Here is a 14,185-nt window from a genome sequence, read left to right as displayed (position 1 = left end):
ACGCTCATGGCTGGCTGACGGCTCTCGACGCTCATGGCTGGCTGACGGCTCTCGACGCTCATGGCTGGCTGACGGCTCTCGACGCTCATGGCTGGCTGACGGCTCTCGACGCTCATGGCTGGCTGACGGCTCTCGACGCTCATGGCTGGCTGACGGCTCTCGACGCTCATGGCAGGCTGACGGCTCTGGACGCTCATGGCTCTCTGACGGCTCTGGCCGCTCATGGCTCGCTGGCGGCTCTGGCAGATCCTGTCTGGTTGGCGGCTCTGGCAGATCCTGTCTGGTTGGCGGCTCTGGCAGATCCTGTCTGACGGACGGCTCTAGCGGCTCCTGTCTGGCGGGCGGCTCTAGCGGCTCCTGTCTGGCGGACGGCTCTGTAGGCTCATGGCAGACGGGCGGCTTTGCAGGCTCATGGCAGACGGGCGGCTTTGCAGGCTCATTGCAGACGGATGGCTCAGACGGCGCTGGGGAGACGGATGGCTCAGATGGCGCTGGGGAGACGGATGGCTCAGATGGCGCTGGGGAGACGGATGGCTCAGATGGCGCTGGGGAGACGGATGGCTCAGATGGCGCTGGGGAGACGGATGGCTCTGGCCGGATAAGGCGCACTGTAGACCTGGTGCGTGGTGCCGGAACTGGAGGCACCGGGCTAAGGACACGCACCTTCATGCTAGTGCGGGGAGCAGGGACAGGGCACACTGGACTCTCAAAGCCTACTCTATACCTGGTGCGTGGTACCGGCACTGGTGGCACCGGGCTGAGGGCAAGCACATCAGGATTAGTAGTGGGAGAAGAAACAGTGTGTACAGGGCTCTGGAGACGCACAGGAGGCTTAGTGCGTGGTGCCGGAACTGGAGGCACCGAACTGGATACACGCACTACAGGGAGAGTGCGTGGAGGAGGAACAGGGCTCAGGAGACGCACTGGTAGCCTAGTGCGTAGTGTAGGCACTGTAGGTACTAGGCTGGGGCGGGGAGGTGGCGCCGGAAATACCGGACCGTGGAGGCGTACTGGCTCTCTTGAGCATTGAGCCTGCCCAACCTTACCTGGTTGAATGCTCCCGGTCGCCCGACCAGTGCGGGGAGGTGGAATAACCCGCACCGGCCTATGTAGGCGAACCGGGGAAACCATGCGTAAGGCAGGTGCCATGTATGCCGGCCCGAGGAGACGCACTGGAGACCAGACGCGTTGAGCCGGCCTCATGACACCTGGCTCAATGCCCAATCTAGCCCTACCAGTGCGGGGAGGTGGAATAACCCGCACTGGGCTATGCACTCGTACAGGAGACACCGTGCGCTCTACTACGTAACACGGCGCCTGCCCGTACTCCCGCTCTCCACGGTAAGCCTGGGAAGTGGGCGCAGGTCTCCTACCTGCCCTTGGCCCACTACCTCTTAGCCCCCCCCCAAGAAATGTTTGGGTGTTACTCACGGGCTTTTTGGGCTTCCGTGCAAGACGCGTTCCCTCATAACTCCGGTTCCTCACTCTCTTTTCCTCCACTCTCCGAGCTGCCTCCAGCTGTTCCCATGGACGGTGATTCACTTTAGCCCATGGTCCTTCTCCGTTAAATATTTGCTCCCAACTCCACAAGTCCTGTTTACTTGCCCGTTGCTCAAAACTCCGCTGCTTGGTTCTGGATTTTTGGTGGGTGATTCTGTAACGGCATTCCTCCTCCTCTTCATCTTCGGAAGAGGAGGAGTATTGAGGGAACCAAGGCGCAGCGTAGTGAAAAGACATATTTTATTAACGAAACACGAACTTGATTAAACTAACAAAAACAACAAACGGTGTAGACAGACCTAGACGACGTACTTACATAAAACAAGAAAAACGCACGAATAGGAACATAGGCTACAGAAACCGAACAAACCGTAAACAGTCCCGCGTGGTGTACAGACACAGACACGGAAGACATTCACCCACAACGAACACTGTGACAACGCCTACCTAAATATGACTCTTAATTAGAGGAACGCCAAACACCTGCCTCTAATTAAGAGCCATACCAGGCAACCCAAAAACCAACACAGAAACAGAAAACATAGAATGCCCACCCAACCTCACGTCCTGACCAACTAACACACATAAACTAACAGAAATAGGTCAGGAACGTGACAGTCTGGCACAAACCCAACACCTCTCATCACCCCAAGGACCCCATCCCCACAGTAAAGCATGGTGGTGGCAGCATCATGCTTTGGGGATGTTTTTCATCTGCAGGGACTGGGAAACTGGTCACAATTGAAGGAATGATGGATGGCGCTAAATACAGGGAAATTCTTGAGGGAAACCTTTTTCAGTCTTCCAGAGATTTGGGACTGGGACGGAGGTTCACCTTCCAGCAGGACAATGACCCTAAGCATAATGCTAAACCAACACTTGAGTGGTTCAAGGGGAAACATTTAAATGTCTTGGAATGTCCGAGTCATAGCCCAGACCTCAATCCAATTGTGAATCTGTGGTATGACTCAAAGATTGCTGTACATCAGTGGAACCCATCCAACTTGAATGAGCTGGAGCAGTTTTGCAGTGAAGAATGGGCAAATATCCCAGTGGCTAGATGTGCCAAGCTTATAGAGACATACCCCAAGAGACTTGCAGCTGTAATTGCTCAAAAGGTGGCTCTACAAAGTAGTGACTTTGGGGGGGTGAATAGTTATGTACGCTCAAGTTTTCAGTTTTTTTTGTCTTGTTTCTTGTTTGTTTCACAATAAAACATATTTTGCATCTTCAAAGTTATAGGCATGTCGTGTAAATCAAATGATGCAAACCCCCAAAAAAATTCCAGGTTGTAAGGCAACAAAATAGGAAAAAAGCCAAGGGGGTGAATACTTTCGCAAGACACTGTATCTATTCCTTACCCCTACCTACAGTATACTGCTGTTACTGTCTATTATCTATCCTGTTGTCTAGTCACTTTACCCCTACCTACAGTATACTGCTGTTACTGTTTATTATCTATCCTGTTGACTAGTCACTTTACCCCTACCTACAGTATACTGCTGTTACTGTCTATTATCTATCCTTTACCCCTACCTACAGTATACTGCTGTTACTGTCTATTATCTATCCTGTTGTATAGTCACTTTACCCCTACCTACAGTATACTGCTGTTACTGTCTATTATCTATCCTGTTGTCTAGTCACTTTACCCCTACCTACAGTATACTGCTGTTACTGTCTATTATCTATCCTGTTGACTAGTCACTTTACACCTACCTACAGTATACTGCTGTTACTGTATATGATCTATTCTTTGCCCCTACCTACAGTATACTGCTGTTACTGTCTATTATCTATCCTGTTGTCTAGTCACTTTACCCCTACCTACAGTATACTGCTGTTACTGTCTATTATCTATCCTTTACCCCTACCTACAGTATACTGCTGTTACTGTCTATTATCTATCCTTTACCCCTACCTACAGTATACTGCTGTTACTGTCTATTATCTATCCTTTACCCCTACCTACAGTATACTGCTGTTATTGTCTATTATCTATCCTTTACCCCTACCTACAGTATACTGCTGTCACTGTCTATTTCTATCCTGTTGTCTAGTCACTTTACCCCTACCTACAGTATACTGCTGTTACTGTCTATTATCTATCCTGTTGTCTAGTCACTTTACCCCTACCTACAGTATACTGCTGTTACTGTCTATTTTCTATCCTGTTGTCTAGTCACTTTACCCCTACCTACAGTATACTGCTGTTACTGTCTATTATCTATCCTGTTGACTAGTCACTTTACACCTACCTACAGTATACTGCTGTTACTGTCTATTATCTATCCTGTTGTCTAGTCACTTTAACCCTACCTACAGTATACTGCTGCTACTGTCTATTATCTATCCTGTTGTCTAGTCACTTTACCCCTACCTACAGTATACTGCTGTTACTGTCTATTATATATCCTGTTGTCTAGTCACTTTACCCCTACCTACAGTATACTGCTGTTATTGTCTATTATCTATCCTTTACCCCTACCTACAGTATACTGCTGTGTATTGTCTATCCTGGTGACAGAGATCTGGTCTCTGTACAGATTAACAGTGTATTGTCTATCTATCCTGGTGAGAGAGATAGCTGGTCTCTATACAGATCAACAGTGTATTGTCTATCCTGGTGACAGAGATCTGGTCTCTTTACAGATCACCCTATTACAGAGTCCAGGTTGTTGAGATATGATCCCAGTAAGCAATAATGTGGGAGGAAATGGACTGTGACCACCTCCCAGGTATTTAACATTTGAATGTACTGTATGACTCTTGGCAGCCATTTAGATGGAGAGAGAGAAGGAGGTAGGGAGAGAAGGAAGTAGGAAGAGAGAGAAGGAAGGATGGTGAGAGAAGGAAGGAGGTAGAGAGAGAAGGAAGGAGGTAGAGAGAGAAGGAAGGAGGTAGAGTGAGAAGGAAGGAGGTAGAGTGAGAAGGAAGGAGGTAGAGTGAGAAGGAGGTAGAGAGAGAAGGAGATAGAGAGAGAAGGAAGGATGGTGAGAGAAGGAAGGATGGTGAGAGAAGGAAGGAGGTAGAGAGAGAAGGAGGTAGGGAGAGAGAGAAGGAGGTAGAGAGAGAAGGAAGGATGGTGAGAGAAGGAAGGAGGTAGAGAGAGAAGGAAGAAGGTAGAGAGAGAAGGAGGAAGAGAGAGAGAAGGAGGTAGAGAGAGAAGGAGGTAGTGAGAGAGAGGAGGTAGGGAGAGAGAGAAGGAGGGAGGTAGAGAATGAAGGAGGGAGGTAGAGAGAGAAGGAAGGAGGTAGGGAGAGAAGGAAGGAGGTAGAGCGAGAAGGAAGGAGGTAGAGCGAGAAGGAGGGAGGTAGAGAGAGAAGGAGGGAGGTAGGGATAGAAGGAGGGAGGTAGAGAGAGGAGGAGGGAGGTAGAGAGAGAAGGAAGGAGGTAGAGAGAAGGAGGGAGGTAGAGAGAGAAGGAGGGAGGTAGAGAGAGGGGGAGGTAGAGAGAGAAGAAAGGAGGTAGGGAGAGAAGGAAGGAGGTAGGGAGAGAAGGAATGAGGTAGGGAGAAAAGGAAGGAGGTAGAGAGAGAAGGAAGGAGGTAGAAAGAGAAGGAAGGATGGTGAGAGAGAAGGAAGGAGGTAGAGAGAGAAGGAGGTAGAGAGAGAAGGAAGGAGGTAGAGAGAGAAGGAAGGAGGTAGAGAGAGAAGGAAGGAGGTAGAGAGAGAAGGAAGGAGGTAGAGAGAGAAGGAAGGAGACAGAGACAGAAGGAAGGAGGTAGAGAGAGAAGGAAGGAGGTAGAGACAGACGGAATGAGGTAGAGACAGAAGGAAGGAGGTAGAGAGAGAAGGAGGTAGAGAGAGAAGGAAGGAGGTAGAGAGAGAAGGAAGGAGGTAGAGAGAGAAGGAAGGAGGTAGAGAGAGAAGGAAGGAGATAGAGAGCGAAGGAAGGAGGTAGAGACAGAAGGAAGGAGGTGGAGAGAGAAGGAAGGAGGTAGAGACAGAAGGAAGGAGGTAGAGAGAGAAGGAAGGAGGTAGAGACAGAAGGAAGGAGGTCGAGAAAGAAGGAAGGAGGTAGAGAGAGAAGGAAGGAGGTAGAGAGGAGGTAGGGAGAGAAGGAATGAGATAGAGAGAGAAGGTAGGGAGAGAAGGAAGGAGGTAGAGACAGAAGGAAGGAGGTAGAGAGAGAAGGAAGGAGGTAGAGATAGAAGGAAGGAGGTAGAGAGAAGGAAGGAGGTAGAGACAGAAGGAAGGAGGTAGAGAGAGAAGGAAGGAGGTAGAGAGAGAAGGAAGGAGGTAGAGAGAGAAGGAAGGAGATAGAGACAGAAGGAAGGAGGTAGAGAGAGAAGGAAGGAAGTAGAGACAGAAGGAAGGAGGTAGAGAGAGAAGGAGGTAGAGAGAGAAGGAAGGAGGTAGAGAGAGAAGGAAGGAGGTAGAGAGAGAAGGAAGGAGGTAGAGAGAGAAGGAAGGAGATAGAGACAGAAGGAAGGAGGTAGAGAGAGAAGGAAGGAGGTAGAGACAGAAGGAAGGAGGTAGAGAGAGAAGGAAGGAGGTAGAGACAGAAGGAAGGAGGTAGAGAGAGAAGGAAGGAGGTAGAGACAGAAGGAAGGAGGTAGAGAGAGAAGGAAGGAAGTAGAGACAGAAGGAAGGAGGTAGAGAGAGAAGGAGGTAGAGAGAGAAGGAAGGAGGTAGAGAGAGAAGGAAGGAGGTAGAGAGAGAAGGAAGGAGGTAGAGAGAGAAGGAAGGAGATAGAGACAGAAGGAAGGAGGTAGAGAGAGAAGGAAGGAGGTAGAGAGAGAAAGAAGGAGATAGAGACAGAAGGAAGGAGGTAGAGAGAGAAGGAAGGAGGTAGAGACAGAAGGAAGGAGGTAGAGAGAGAAGGAAGGAGGTAGAGACAGAAGGAAGGAGGTAGAGAGAGAAGGAAGGAAGTAGAGACAGAAGGAAGGAGGTAGAGAGAGAAGGAGGTAGAGAGAAGGAAGGAGGTAGAGAGAGAAGGAAGGAGGTAGAGAGAGAAGGAAGGAGGTAGAGAGAGAAGGAAGGAGGTAGAGAGAGAAGGAAGGAGATAGAGACAGAAGGAAGGAGGTAGAGAGAGAAGGAAGGAAGTAGAGACAGAAGGAAGGAGGTAGAGAGAGAAGGAGGTAGAGAGAGAAGGAAGGAGGTAGAGAGAGAAGGAAGGAGGTAGAGAGAGAAGGAAGGAGGTAGAGAGAGAAGGAAGGAGGTAGAGAGAGAAGGAAGGAGATAGAGACAGAAGGAAGGAGGTAGAGAGAGAAGGAAGGAGGTAGAGACAGAAGGAAGGAGGTAGAGAGAGAAGGAAGGAGGTAGAGACAGAAGGAAGGAGGTAGAGAGAGAAGGAAGGAGGTAGAGACAGAAGGAAGGAGGTAGAGAAAGAAGGAAGGAGGTAGAGAGAGAAGGAAGGAGGTAGAGAGGAGGTAGGGAGAGAAGGAGGTAGAGAGAGAAGGTAGGGAGAGAAAGAAGGAGGTAGAGAGAGGAGGAAGGAGGTAGAGAGAGAAGGAAGGAGGTAGAGATAGAAGGAAGGAGGTAGAGAGAGAAGGAAGGAGGTAGAGACAGAAGGAAGGAGGTAGAGAGAGAATGAAGGAGGTAGAGAGAGAAGGAAGGAGGTAGAGAGAGAAGGAAGGAGGTAGAGAGAGGAGGTAGGGAGAGAAGGAAGGAGGTAGAGAGAGGAGGTAGGGAGAGAAGGAAGGAGGTAGAGAGAGGAGGAAGTAGGTAGAGAGAGAAGGAAGGAGGTAGAGAGAGAAGGAAGGAGGTAGAGAGAGGAGGTAGGGAGAGAAGGAAGGAGGTAGAGAGAGAAGGAAGGAGGTAGGGAGAGAAGGAAGGAGGTAGAGAGAGGAGGTAGGGAGAGAAGGAAGGAGGTAGAGAGAGAAGGAAGAGAACACACAGTATCCAGACTAACACACAGTATCCAGACTAAAACACAGTACCCAGACTAACACACAGTATCCAGACTAACACACAGTACCCAGACTAACACACAGTACCCAGACTAACACACAGTATCCAGACTAAAACACAGTATCCAGACTAACACACAGTATCCAGACTAACACACAGTATCCAGACTTACCCACAGTATCCAGACTAACACACAGTATCCAGACTAAAACACAGTATCCAGACTAACACACAGTATCCAGACTAACACACAGTATCCAGACTTACCCACAGTATCCAGACTAAAACACAGTACCCAGACTAAAACACAGTATCCAGACTAAAACACAGTATCCAGACTAACACACAGTATCCAGACTAACACACAGTATCCAGACTAACACACAGTACCCAGACTAACACACAGTATCCAGACTAACACACAGTATCCAGACTAACACACAGTACCCAGACTAACACACAGTATCCAGACTAACACACAGTATCCAGACTAACACACAGTATCCAGACTAACACACAGTATCCAGACTAACACACAGTACCCAGACTAACACACAGTATCCAGACTAACACACAGTACCCAGACTAACACACAGTATCCAGACTAACACACAGTATCCAGACTAACACACAGTATCCAGACTAACACACAATATCCAGACTAACACACAATATCCAGACTAAAACACAGTACCCAGACTAACACACAGTATCCAGACTAACACACAGTACCCAGACTAACACACAGTACCCAGACTAACACACAGTACCCAGACTAACACACAGTATCCAGACTAACACACAGTACCCAGACTAACACACAGTACCCAGACTAACACACAGTATCCAGACTAAAACACAGTATCCAGACTAACACACAGTACCCAGACTAACACACAGTATCCAGACTAACACACAGTACCCAGACTAACACACAGTACCCAGACTAACACACAGTATCCAGACTAACACACAGTACCCAGACTAACACACAGTACCCAGACTAACACACAGTACCCAGACTAACACACAGTACCCAGACTAACACACAGTATCCAGACTAACACACAGTATCCAGACTAACACACAGTACCCCGACTAACACACAGTATCCAGACTAACACACAGTACCCAGACTAACACACAGTACCCAGACTAACACACAGTACCCAGACTAACACACAGTACCCCGACTAACACACAGTACCCAGACTAACACACAGTATCCAGACTAACACACAGTATCCAGACTAACACACAGTATCCAGACTAACACACAGTACCCAGACTAACACACAGTACCCAGACTAACACACAGTACCCAGACTAACACACAGTACCCAGACTAACACACAGTACCCAGACTAACACACAGTACCCAGACTAACACACAGTATCCAGACTAACACACAGTACCCAGACTAACACACAGTACCCAGACTAACACACAGTATCCAGACTAACACACAGTACCCAGACTAAAACACAGTACCCAGACTAAAACACAGTATCCAGACTAACACACAGTACCCAGACTAACACACAGTACCCAGACTAACACACAGTATCCAGACTAACACACAGTACCCAGACTAACACACAGTACCCAGACTAACACACAGTATCCAGACTAACACACAGTACCCAGACTAACACACAGTACCCAGACTAACACACAGTACCCAGACTAACACACAGTATCCAGACTAACACACAGTACCCAGACTAAAACACAGTACCCAGACTAACACACAGTACCCAGACTAACACACAGTATCCAGACTAACACACAGTATCCAGACTAACACACAGTACCCAGACTAACACACAGTATCCAGACTAACACACAGTACCCAGACTAACACACAGTATCCAGACTAACACACAGTACCCAGACTAACACACAGTACCCAGACTAACACACAGTACCCAGACTAACACACAGTACCCAGACTAACACACAGTATCCAGACTAACACACAGTACCCAGACTAACACACAGTACCCAGACTAACACACAGTACCCAGACTAACACACAGTACCCAGACTAACACACAGTACCCAGACTAACACACAGTACCCAGACTAACACACAGTACCCAGACTAACACACAGTACCCAGACTAACACACAGTACCCAGACTAACACACAGTACCCAGACTAACACACAGTACCCAGACTAACACACAGTACCCAGACTAACACACAGTACCCAGACTAACACACAGTACCCAGACTAACACACAGTACCCAGACTAACACACAGTATCCAGACTAACACACAGTACCCAGACTAACACACAGTACCCAGACTAACACACATGCATCATTAAAAAGTACTTCTCTTTAACACACACGGCGGGAACATGTTCTGAAGTTAGTGGAAGACCATGTCCAGGGAGGGATTACGTCTGTCCAGCCCAGTTTAGTGTCTTATTAAAATGCTGACCAGACAGTTTGTTGCTCCATTAATAAGAGATAGACAGGTGTTTATAGACAACAACATCCTATATCTACACCTTCTTTGACCTTGTACCATTCATCACGGGACACACAGCTAACAGTGTTCATCATAATAATAATAATAATAATAATAATAATAATAACAATAATAATAATAAAAACATATACATCGTTTTACAGATCTCCAATTCTCGTTTAACTTAGCAAGCACAAGACAACTCAGGAAGGATGACGTTTGTATCTTCAGGTGTTGGACGTTGTCCAGTGGCGTTGGATGTTATCATATCCAACCCACTTCCTATGGAGGTTAGCAAAGCAAAGAGTGTCGATGGTAACTGTCTGCTACTGTTGAAATGTGAATACTTCGCTACGGCTAGTGATGAAGAAAAGTAGAGAGAGAGAGAGAGGTAAGGAGAGAGAGAGAGGTAAGGAGAGAGAGAGAGGTAAGGAGAGAGAGAGAGGTAAGGAGAGGGAGAGGTAAGGAGAGAGGGAGAGGTAAGGAGAGAGAGAGGTAAGGAGAGAGGGAGAGGTAAGGAGAGAGAGAGAGGTAAGGAGAGAGAGAGAGGTAAGGAGAGGGAGAGGTAAGGAGAGAGGGAGAGGTAAGGAGAGAGGGAGAGGTAAGGAGAGAGAGAGAGGTAAGGAGAGAGGGAGAGGTAAGGAGAGAGAGAGAGGTAAGGAGAGAGAGAGAGGTAAGGAGAGGGAGAGGTAAGGAGAGAGGGAGAGGTAAGGAGAGGGAGAGGTAAGGAGAGAGGGAGAGGTAAGGAGAGAGAGAGAGGTAAGGAGAGAGAGAGAGGTAAGGAGAGAGAGAGGTAAGGAGAGAGGGAGAGGTAAGGAGAGAGAGAGAGGTAAGGAGAGAGAGAGAGGTAAGGAGAGGGAGAGGTAAGGAGAGAGGGAGAGGTAAGGAGAGAGAGAGAGGTAAGGAGAGAGAGAGAGGTAAGGAGAGGGAGAGGTAAGGAGAGAGGGAGAGGTAAGGAGAGAGAGAGAGGTAAGGAGAGAGAGAGAGGTAAGGAGAGAGAGAGGTAAGGAGAGAGAGAGGTAAGGAGAGAGGGAGAGGTAAGGAGAGAGAGAGAGAGGTAAGGAGAGAGAGGTAAGGAGAGAGAGAGGTAAGGAGAGAGGGAGAGGTAAGGAGAGAGAGAGAGAGGTAAGGAGAGAGAGGTAAGGAGAGAGAGAGGTAAGGAGAGAGGGAGAGGTAAGGAGAGAGGGAGAGGTAAGGAGAGAGGGAGAGGTAAGGAGAGAGAGAGGTAAGGAGAGAGAGAGAGAGGTAAGGAGAGAGAGAGGTAAGGAGAGAGAGAGGTAAGGAGAGAGGGAGAGGTAAGGAGAGAGAGAGAGAGGTAAGGAGAGAGAGGTAAGGAGAGAGAGAGGTAAGGAGAGAGGGAGAGGTAAGGAGAGAGAGAGAGAGGTAAGGAGAGAGAGGTAAGGAGAGAGAGAGGTAAGGAGAGAGGGAGAGGTAAGGAGAGAGGGAGAGGTAAGGAGAGAGGGAGAGGTAAGGAGAGAGAGAGGTAAGGAGAGAGAGAGAGAGGTAAGGAGAGAGAGAGAGTTAAGGAGAGAGAGAGAGAGGTAAGGAGAGAGAGAGGTAAGGAGAGAGAGAGAGGTAAGGAGAGAGAGAGAGGTAAGGAGAGAGAGAGAGGTAAGGAGAGAGAGAGAGGTAAGGAGAGAGAGAGGTAAGGAGAGAGAGAGAGAGGTAAGGAGAGAGAGAGAGGTAAGGAGAGAGAGAGAGGTAAGGAGAGAGAGAGAGTTAAGGAGAGAGAGAGAGGGGTAAGGAGAGAGAGAGGTAAGGAGAGAGAGAGAGGTAAGGAGAGAGAGAGAGGTAAGGAGAGAGAGAGAGGTAAGGAGAGAGAGAGAGGTAAGGAGAGAGAGAGAGGTAAGGAGAGAGAGAGGTAAGGAGAGAGAGAGAGAGGTAAGGAGAGAGAGAGGTAAGGAGAGAGAGAGGTAAGGAGAGAGGGAGAGGTAAGGAGAGAGAGAGAGAGGTAAGGAGAGAGAGGTATGTAGAGAGAGAGGTAAGGAGAGAGGGAGAGGTAAGGAGAGAGGGAGAGGTAAGGAGAGAGGGAGAGGTAAGGAGAGAGAGAGGTAAGGAGAGAGAGAGAGAGGTAAGGAGAGAGAGAGAGTTAAGGAGAGAGAGAGAGAGGTAAGGAGAGAGAGAGGTAAGGAGAGAGAGAGAGGTAAGGAGAGAGAGAGAGGTAAGGAGAGGGAGAGGTAAGGAGAGAGGGAGAGGTAAGGAGAGGGAGAGGTAAGGAGAGAGGGAGAGGTAAGGAGAGAGAGAGAGGTAAGGAGAGAGAGAGAGGTAAGGAGAGAGAGAGGTAAGGAGAGAGGGAGAGGTAAGGAGAGAGAGAGAGGTAAGGAGAGAGAGAGAGGTAAGGAGAGGGAGAGGTAAGGAGAGAGGGAGAGGTAAGGAGAGAGAGAGAGGTAAGGAGAGAGAGAGAGGTAAGGAGAGGGAGAGGTAAGGAGAGAGGGAGAGGTAAGGAGAGAGAGAGAGGTAAGGAGAGAGAGAGAGTTAAGGAGAGAGAGAGGTAAGGAGAGAGAGAGGTAAGGAGAGAGGGAGAGGTAAGGAGAGAGAGAGAGAGGTAAGGAGAGAGAGGTAAGGAGAGAGAGAGGTAAGGAGAGAGGGAGAGGTAAGGAGAGAGAGAGAGGTAAGGAGAGAGAGGTAAGGAGAGAGAGAGGTAAGGAGAGAGGGAGAGGTAAGGAGAGAGGGAGAGGTAAGGAGAGAGGGAGAGGTAAGGAGAGAGAGAGGTAAGGAGAGAGAGAGAGAGGTAAGGAGAGAGAGAGAGTTAAGGAGAGAGAGAGAGAGGTAAGGAGAGAGAGAGGTAAGGAGAGAGAGAGAGGTAAGGAGAGAGAGAGAGGTAAGGAGAGAGAGAGAGGTAAGGAGAGAGAGAGGTAAGGAGAGAGGGAGAGGTAAGGAGAGAGAGAGAGGTAAGGAGAGAGAGAGAGGTAAGGAGAGAGAGAGAGGTAAGGAGAGAGAGAGGTAAGGAGAGAGAGAGAGAGGTAAGGAGAGAGAGAGGTAAGGAGAGAGAGAGGTAAGGAGAGAGGGAGAGGTAAGGAGAGAGAGAGAGAGGTAAGGAGAGAGAGGTAAGGAGAGAGAGAGGTAAGGAGAGAGGGAGAGGTAAGGAGAGAGAGAGAGAGGTAAGGAGAGAGAGGTAAGGAGAGAGAGAGGTAAGGAGAGAGGGAGAGGTAAGGAGAGAGGGAGAGGTAAGGAGAGAGGGAGAGGTAAGGAGAGAGAGAGGTAAGGAGAGAGAGAGAGAGGTAAGGAGAGAGAGAGAGTTAAGGAGAGAGAGAGAGGTAAGGAGAGAGAGAGGTAAGGAGAGAGAGAGAGGTAAGGAGAGAGAGAGAGGTAAGGAGAGAGAGAGAGGTAAGGAGAGAGAGAGAGGTAAGGAAGAGAGAGAGAGGTAAGGAGAGAGAGAGAGAGGTAAGGAGAGAGAGAGAGGTAAGGAGAGAGAGAGAGGTAAGGAGAGAGAGAGAGGTAAGGAGAGAGAGAGGTAAGGAGAGAGAGAGGTAAGGAGAGAGAGAGAGGTAAGGAGAGAGAGAGAGGTAAGGAGAGAGAGAGAGGTAAGGAGAGAGAGAGAGGTAAGGAGAGAGAGAGGTAAGGGAGAGAGAGAGAGGTAAGGAGAGAGAGAGGTAAGGAGAGAGAGAGGTAAGGAGAGAGGGAGAGGTAAGGAGAGAGAGAGAGAGTAAGGAGAGAGAGGTATGAGAGAGAGAGGTAAGGAGAGAGGGAGAGGTAAGGAGAGAGGAGAGGTAAGGAGAGAGGGAGAGGTAAGGAGAGAGAGAGGTAAGGGAGAGAGAGAGAGGTAAGGAGAGAGAGAGAGTAAGGAGAGAGAGAGAGAGGTAAGGAGAGAGAGAGGTAAGGAGAGAGAGAGAGGTAAGGAGAGAGAGAGAGGTAAGGAGAGAGAGAGAGGTAAGGAGAGAGAGAGAGGTAAGGAGAGAGAGAGAGGTAAGAGAGAGAGAGAGAGGTAAGGAGAGAGAGAGGTAAGGAGAGAGAGAGGTAAGGAGAGAGAGAGAGGTAAGGAGAGAGAGAGAGAGGTAAGGAGAGAGAGGTAAGGAGAGAGAGAGGTAAGGAGAGAGGAGAGGTAAGGAGAGAGAGAGAGAGGTAAGGAGAGAGAGGTAAGGAGAGAGAGAGGTAAGGAGAGAGGAGAGGTAAGGAGAGAGAGAGAGGTAAGGAGAGAGGAGAGGTAAGGAGAGAGAGAGGTAAGGAGAGAGAGGAGAGGTAAGGAGAGAGAGAGAGGTAAGGAGAGAGAGAGAGGTAAGGAGAGAGAGAGGTAAGGAGAGAGAGAGAGGTAAGGAGAGAGAGAGAGGTAAGGAGAGAGAGAGAGGTAAGGAGAGAGAGAGGTAAGGAGAGAGAGAGAGGTAAGGAGAGAGAGAGAGGTAAGGAGAGAG

The sequence above is a fragment of the Salvelinus fontinalis genome, chromosome 32 (genome assembly GCF_029448725.1).
Source record: "Salvelinus fontinalis isolate EN_2023a chromosome 32, ASM2944872v1, whole genome shotgun sequence".
Lineage (NCBI taxonomy): Eukaryota > Metazoa > Chordata > Actinopteri > Salmoniformes > Salmonidae > Salvelinus > Salvelinus fontinalis.
The sequence above is the reverse complement of the archived record's forward strand: the minus strand, read 5'-3'. Positions refer to the sequence as shown.